The 8,583-nt window shown below is 43.6% G+C and overlaps 1 pseudogene; it reads left to right on the top strand.

Annotated features, from left to right (window-relative positions):
- The first annotated feature begins 8,547 nt into the window (after window positions 1-8,547).
- The window catches only part of LOC115383440 (SH2 domain-containing protein 3C-like), a 10,190-nt pseudogene continuing 10,154 nt past the window's right edge, over window positions 8,548-8,583 (top strand).

The following is an 8,583-nucleotide window of genomic DNA, read 5'->3' on the forward strand; positions in this document are numbered from 1 at the left end:
AGCTGAAGGTGGTCACAGCCAGCTCCAGTACAGAGAGGGACAGATTCTCTCAGCAGAGCTTCACCTTCCTCCTTTCTTGTCTTCTTTAGTTCCTCCAGTCAGAGTTTTGTTTGTTGTTCTCTTCACAAAAACGCCGTTCAACTTTTGCTTCCGTGACTCTGTTTAAGCTGCAGTTCCTCTGTTTGTCTCCTTTACTTTCAGGCCACAGTAGACTCCTTTATAGAAACCAGGTGGAAATTCTTTATTCTTTCCTCGCATGTTCTTCCTTCTCTCAGGCTCTCATCTTTGCAGAAGTCTGACTTTCTTTTAAATCTCACCGATTTTCCAGTGGTTAAGTAATCTGTTGTGAAGCGCTGTGGGTATTGTCTCTTTCCTCTGGGATGCTGCTCTGTCTCCCTCTGTCTCATCCCCCTCTCTTCTTTTTAAGAGACTCCTCCCTTGTGAGTTGTCTGTTTTTATCCGGGCTAATGGTATACATTATTGCAGAAATTGGATTGTATTCTTTAAGCCCTAGGGTCACCCATGATTCGCACATTCTGCCAGACCCTAATTGATCCAAATTCAACCATGGACACTATCAATGACACTCAGTTTGGACTAACTAAACTTTATTGGTCGCTCCATCTCCGTCTTTTCTGCTTTGGGGAGTGTGGTTCATGCATTTCCATGTACATTGAAATCTTCACTGTACCTCCTTTTAAATGACTTTGGGATATTTAATTCCAAAGGATTTGGAGGGCAGCGGGGTTTTGTAGCCACATAAACAAGGCTTTAATGCATTCGGCCCTTTCCTTAAGCCTTCGCCTAAGGCTGCCAAAGACCTAATCAAACTGTCAATTATAGGTTTCAAAAGCAAAAAGGTCATGGTTTTAAAGGTTAGTGACATGCCTGTGGGACAGTGTGTGTGCGTTTGTTCCTGCGTTTACATTTTGTTAAAATGCAGAGAACCAATTGATGTATAAGAGTAAAAACACTGTTCTTTAACCTGTCCTCAATTTCTGTATGTGTGTGTGTGTCTGTGTGTGCAGAAGGTGTGGAAGTGCTGTGTCAAGAGGTCAGGGTTGACAGATCTGACTAACCAGTTTGCAGCCTAAACACGAGATGAAACACACCCAACTCAGAGAGGGACATTTAAATAAATGAACTATATGCTCAGTTTGTACCTGGTAACACTGTCAGAGCTGTCAGAATCTGTCAGGGCGCGCCAGCTTGGTGAGAGGCAGGCCGGCGCTCACGTACTTGCCGAGAGTGACAGGAAATAGCTCGTTGAAAATCCACACATCCACTCAACACAAATACTTGTCTGTACGCCTCTTTAGGTGCCCTAAAGTTACATGAAGCACTTTACAGCACACTGAAAAAACAAATGAGGAAAGCCTTTCACAAAGCAGTGGGTTACTCTGTTGAAGCTCTGCCTGAATGACGAGTTCTATACAGGTCCCTTCTCAAAAAATTAGCATATTGTGACAAAGTGCATTATTTTCTGTAATGTACTTGATATGGAATAATGCTTTGTTTTCAAAGTTCTCAGGAACACAGTGTGAAGGCCGCTCTGTTTTGTCTGAAGTCACTTGGAAACAGCGTCTGCTAGTCTCGTGAGATCTAGCTATATGACCTGGCATGGCCGGAAGTCATGCCAGAGTCGGGTTTGGATTCTCCTCGGAGCAACAGCCTTGCTCTCAATCAGCTGATTTGTGTGTGCTTCCTCTGCAATCCTCAATAAATCCTCCTTGTGCAGCGTCAACACCTTGACTCGTCATCTTTGGCTCTGATTCACCAAAAATTCCACAAACAGTTTGGGGCTCGTCCGGGATCTAAATACAACATAAACGAGGTAAGTGCAATGTTTCCTCTGTTAAATATTTAACTCAGGAAGTAATGCCTTACCTGTGGGGATGTTTGACTAGATAAAAGAACTATTTCATAGTTGATTGGAATTGTAAATGCAAATTTCTAAACATAAGAGCCAAAGATGTCCCTAAATTTTTGATTGATTCTTATCAATCAATTGCTAATGAGTAGTAACAATTGGGTTGTAATAATAATTTAATTCTAACTTGGAACTGTGGCTGAGAGAGCTTTGGAAGAGTTTCTAGACTTGGAGTCTGGACGGCCCTGGGGGCCACTGGCGTGGAAGGGCTGAGTCCCTGAAGCGACTTTGTTTTCACTCGGATTGGATCCGATCCGAGATTGACGCACCGCAGAGCTTGGGGGGTATCTTAATATAGCCTCTTCACCAGGGCGGGCCTGGTGCATGTAACAGAAGGGTTGATGATTTCCCTAACGGGCTGACCTGCACTGTTGCAACTGTGGGTGGCGTCGCGTGTGGAAGTTTCTACTGGTGAAACTTTTTGAAAACTGGGTGAGTGTGATTCTGCAGGTCACACCTCACGACTCTGACTCTCTCTTTCACGTTAAAAGAAAAGGGGGTAAATAAAGAAGAAGGTCATGATGCTGGGAGGTTGTTTAGGTTTGTAGAGGACATGTGTTGCTGTTTGTTTTGCTGTTTTGTTGCAGTTATTGTTTGTGCTAAACGTTTGGTAAACACCAAAGTGTTAAACATAGGAAAAGAAGAGACAGGAAGTAGAACAGCACGGCGTGGTCTGATCACGTTGAAAGTTTTCAGCAACTATTCGATAAGTTCACACCGGTCGGGGTGGTCGGCAGGACCAATATTGGAATGTTTAGAAGAGTCACAATCTACGGCCCGAGCGATGATTTCTGGCTGGTTACGCAGACAACCGAGTGATCTGAGAACACCGAGAGAATTAAAGTTTACTTTAATGCATGGTGGTTTTGATTTGCTGGTTCTGTGTAAAACACGGATTGCGACTCCTCACTGGTGCCACAAAACCGGTTGTTGAAGAGAAGTGTGAGGACAGAGAGAGAGAGAGAGACAGACACAGAGAGGCAGAGAGAGAGAGAGAGAGAGACAGAACAGAGACAAGAGAGAGAGAGAGGCAGAGCAGGTAGAGAGAGAGAGTGAGAGAGACAGGCAGAGAGAGAGAGAAGAGGTAGAGAGAGAGAGTGAGAGAGACAGCAGAGAGAGAGAGAAGAGGTAGAGAGAGAGTGAGGAGACAGGCAGAGAGAGAGAGAAAGAGGTAGAGAGAGAGAGTGAGAGAGACGGCAGAGAGAGAGAGAAGAGGTAGAGAGAGAGAGTGAGAGAGAGAGAGAGAGAGAGAAAGAGAGAGAGAGAGAGAGAGAGAGACAGGCAGAGAGAGAGAAGAGAGAGAGAGAGAGGGAGAGAGACAGGCAGAGAGAGAGAAAGGTAGAGAGAGAGAGAGAGAGAGAGACAGAACAGAGAGACAGAGAGAGAGAGAGAGCAGAGCAGGTAGAGAGAGACAGAGAGAGACAGAGAGGGAGAGGCAGAGCAGTAGAGAGAGACAGAACAGAGAGACAGGTAGGTGAGAGAGAGAGAACAGAGAGAGACAGGGCAGAGAGAAAGACAGGCAGAGAGAGAGAGAGGCAGAGAGAGCGGCAGAGTGAAGTGAAGAGATGAAGGTTTGATGAACGGGAGGAAGAACAGGAAGTTAAGAAAAATAAGCAGGGTTTAACCAAAGGGAAGGTTTTCAACCTGTTTGTTTTGTTTCCTGTTTTTCATGTTTAAATAAGGAATCCATCAATGAGTCAACAAAGTTGCTTGTTGAACATGTAATCTACTCCACTATTTTAACCTCAAGTCTACTGAGGACACCCAAGATTTGAATTTATATTCAAATTGAATCTAATAGCCTGTCTGATCACGACGGGGTTGATTAATCTATGATGTGATTGATGATTGGTTCTCTGAGAGAGATTCACTCTGCAATCTTAAAAATTGATTTATCTAAAAATGAATTCAACTGCAGATTAAACCAAAAGGAAAAACAGTCACCTTTTCCTAAAGAGAGGGAATACAATAGAAATAGATTCCTGCTTATATCTACATTTGGTCACAAGACAAGCTGTCTTGGCATAGTTTTTCATTATTCCTCTGAGGAACAAACTTTGAATGCAGTATTTTATCAGAAGAATCAAATAAGATGTCTGCTACTGACAACACTAAACATCCATTGGTTAAAAGTAACAATACTTTGAGCAGTTTGTCTAGAGACATGCTTTGCACTCATAAGTATTTTCTGATACTGGTACTTTTACGGGTCATTGAGCATTAATCAATGTAGCAGTATTTGTACTTCAGTGCTAAATTTTCAGAACCTCTGCCTCTGGAAGTTTGTCAAAATAAGTTTCTTTTCTTTTCCATCTTCAGTAGGTGGGCAGAGGCCAGGAGAGCCACCTGTGAACCGTTTCCTGGATAATGCTGTAGAGCAGTGATCAGGCCTGTTTGAGAGAAAACTGATTTCTCCAAGACTGCCAGCTGCATGCAGGGTCAGAGGTCACTGCTTGGTCATTGACAGGTTTGAGGATGGTTCCATGAGGACAAACTCTCAGGATGATTATTCATGATTGTGTTAAAGAGAAAAGACAACCTGAATTTGCTGAATTTGAGAGGCAGTCTATTTTCTTTGACAAAATTTCCACACTATTTTAAACCCTCCAAAGTGAACTGCAGAAAGCAGTTCTTTCAGTGGTTCCTCCTTATCAGACTGTGAGGAGCCGAGGACCCTGAACAGAAAACAATCCAGAGAAAATATCAGCACTAGTGAGAGAATGGAGACGAAGGTCCACCAGTCACACTGTTTGATAGACAAATATTAATATACTAATTGTTTTTCTCTCTTGAGTGTTTGTTTTGTTATAAAGTCCTGTACAGGCACTCGCCGCTCCGATCCACAGCCCCGATCCTCACGGCCAGCTACACTGCGCCAGCCAACCGGGAGGGAGAAGCTCGGTCAGCAGCGGGAAGTGCAGACATACACACGCACACACACAGGAGTGATGAAACTCAGATTTTAGCGAGAAAATTGGTTTTTCTATGATGATGACATGTGTGGTGATTCTCTGTTCTTCTGTTCTGCTGAGACTTTCCATACAGGAGGGGGATGTTGTGACTGCGAAAGCAGTGGACACATTCTTGGAGACGGCTGCTCCTGGTGGCTGGGTGGCTGGCTGGGAGGAGGCTGTGGGCGGTGGGTTTGATTACGATGTGAAAACATCGGACGTGAAACATCGGACGTGATAACGGCGTACTGCAACGTGATGAAAAATATGAGGCAGCATGACCGCGACAAGGTCAGGCCATGAACACACACACTGGGGGGAAGAGAGATTAGACTTTAAAGAGTTTTAAATTCCTTACTTTTTTAGCTTTTGAATGAATTATGTGTTTTGTTTGTTTTATAAGTCACCAGGACGATATCAGTGGGTCGACGGGCTGAACCGTCCTGATCAGACTGAACCAGAGGCAGCAGGAAGCCTCCATGATGGTCACTTCTCCCCCACATCACTGTAACCTGAACACAGGGTGTGGGGCTTTAGTGAAATGGCTTTAATTATCAACCAATTGCTCAGTTGGGTGAAGAATTAAAGTTAATTAATTAAATGAATTTGTTTCAATACAGTTTCAATGAAAATGACTTGGAGGTCACATTCCGGGTTTTCAAACTGAGGGAAGGGGGAGACAGAAGCAACAGGTTTATCTCGACCTTCCCCTTCGACATAACAAAACTAGCATGACAATGTTTTTACATGACTGTGCTACAAGAATTTGTTACTGTCTATGAATCTACATTCCTAACTTTGAAATCTACTGAAATGAATTACATTTGCACCTTTATTTGATTTAGTTGGAGTATTTGTGGACTAACTATAAAGAGATTACTCAGATTTAGCATCGACTAAACCTCACAGAATCACACTGGAGCTAAATGTCTAACTGCTACAGATAGACAATAGAATGTTTGTCCAGAAGTCATGGGAGGTATTGAATGTTTTATGAAGTCATTGAATGATTCAGTGATGTTTAGTACCGACTCTTTCTACACCAAGAAGAGGAGGACCTGATGGGTGGACATTTTTCCAAGATTTTATAGAAATCAACTGAACTGTACTATCTGCTACTTCAAAATCTACTGATTTTAAAATCATTTTGTTTTTTGGACCTCTGACTCATGCTACTGTCCAGTCGTTGACCTGTCTGACCTGTCTGCTGCATTATTTTCACTCAGATTGGATCCTGAAAGGCAATATTTGCCTGCATTCACCTAAAAGGTAAATAATGCTTCACATTTGGCCCAGGACTTTGTCTCTAGTCTGGGAGTTCGTGCATCGGCAGTGAGGGGATCTGGATCTGGACCTGTCAGGTGGAACTCTGATACAGTATGAGGTTGATGTTTTCGCACCAAAAGGTTGAAGGAAGCTTGAAGAGCCTGACACTGTTCTACTCCTGAACCGTCTTCCTGAGGGAGGCCGCCGAGCATCCTGAGCCCAGCTGCAGCTGAAAGTGACGTTCCTTGGACACGTTCTGGAGGAGAGGATCTGGAGGAGAAGAACCGGTCCTGGTCTTCGGGAAGACCTGAACTGTGGTCTAATCTGCCGCTACAGACTAAAAGAAGAGACGTTGTCTTTTCTAGGTCTGGCAGAATGCTGTCGTCACTGGATTTTTGGTTTGCAGCTGTAGACTCTGTGTTCGAAACAACCACACAAGGATGTTTCTGCAGGACTGGAGTGAACAGAGACAATGTCACGTGAGGGTTAACATCTGGAAGAAGACTAAACATCAGCCTCTGGTCTGGGATTACCTGGCTACGGACCGCCCTGTCATCTCTATTCCAAGAGAAGGGACGGTTCTCTACAGGTATTCTGGTTCAGATCATGGATCACGGTTTCACCCTGATGCTTGTTTCTCTTGCAGACTCCTGACTGTGATCCTGGGCTCCTAAATAGTCTGAGAGCAGCTGATGCTCCAGCAGAGATTATCATTGCAGCAGGTTTTGGTTCGGGGCGACGGATGCGTAGTACATGCGTCACATTCTGCTGCTGGTGAATAAAGCACAGAGTGCCTGTCAGCAGGGGGGTCGGGGTGTGAAGCCATGTTCTGTGGTTTTACTTTTACCTTTGAAATATCTGCTCAATTGAATATGTGTGAATGTGACTATGACTGTGTTACGGCTGACAAACTAACTTACTAACAACTAACATTGACATTGATGACTGACTTTGAGAACGACCAGATGTTCAGTGTTTTATTGTTGTTCAATGTGTTTGCTAATTTTAAGGTTTTTCTTTCTTTTCTTAGTTTAGCTTGATTGGACACATCGCGGCCACTGATTGTCTTTTGCCTTCCTGGTTGATCGGCCTGGACCAGGATTGATTGTTTGGCATGAAGGTATTTGCAGCTGTCACTGTCCCATGGGTTGCTGGTTTGTTTAAATTGTGCATCCATGACTGAGAGCTGCTTGGTGTTTTTGTGACAGTGGATCAGTTGGAAATGGTCGTTGAAACATAGGTAACTTAGGACATATAAAATAAAAATGACAATGCACTTGGAGGAACTGATCTTATTGATGTTTATGGAGAACATTAATATTGACGTGTGACACAAATGAAAAGTGGTTTTACTTTGTCTGGCTTTACTGTTTCCAAGTGAGTTAGATTATTGTTAAAATTCGAATTTATTTTGTGTCTGGTTTTGTTTAAATTGAAATTTAACAACAGGAGGGATTGATATGGAATAATGCTTTGTTTTCAAAGTTCTCAGGAACACAGTGTGAAGGCCGCTCTGTTTTGTCTGAAGTCACTTGGAAACAGCGTCTGCTAGTCTCGTGAGATCTAGCTATATGACCTGGCATGGCCGGAAGTCATGCCAGAGTCGGGTTGGATTCTCCTCGGAGCAACAGCCTTGCTCTCAATCAGCTGATTTGTGTGTGCTTCCTCTGCAATCCTCAATAAATCCTCCTTGTGCAGCGTCAACACCTTGACTCGTCATCTTTGGCTCTGATTCACCAAAAATTCCACAACAGTACTAATAAACATTAGACTTTCATTATGTTAGATTCATTACACACAACTGAAGTAGTCCGAGCCTTTTATTGTTTTAATATTGATTTTGGCCAAAAAGTAAAGAAAAACCAACAATCCCTATCTCAAAAAATTAGCATATTCCATCCGACCAATAAAAGAAAAGTGTTTTTAATACAAAAAACAGTCAACCTTCAAATAATTCTGTTCACTTATCTACTCAGTACTTGGTCAGGAATCCTTTTGCAGAAATGACTGCTTCAGTGCGGCGTGGCAAGGAGGCAATCAGCCTGTGGCACTGCTGAGGTGTTCTGGAGGCCCAGGATGCTTCGATAGCGGCCTCAAGCTCATCCACAGTGGGGGGTCTGGTGACTCTCAGCTTCCTCTTCACAATATCCCACAGATTCTCTCTGGGGTTCAGGAGAGTTGGCAGGCCAATTGAGCACAGCAATACCATGGTCAGTAAAGCATTTACCAGTGGTTTTGGCACTGTGAGCAGGTGCCAGGTCGTGCTGAAAAAAAAATGAAATCTTCATCTCGATAAAGCTTTTCAGCAGATGCAAGCATGAAGTGCTCCAAAGTCTCCTGATAGCTAGCTGCACTGACCCTGCCCTTGATAAACACAGTGGACCACCACCAGCAGCTGACATGGCACCCCAGACCGTCATGACTGTGGGTACTCGA

Source organism: Salarias fasciatus (assembly GCF_902148845.1).
Source record: "Salarias fasciatus chromosome 7 unlocalized genomic scaffold, fSalaFa1.1 super_scaffold_4, whole genome shotgun sequence".
Classification (NCBI taxonomy): domain Eukaryota; kingdom Metazoa; phylum Chordata; class Actinopteri; order Blenniiformes; family Blenniidae; genus Salarias; species Salarias fasciatus.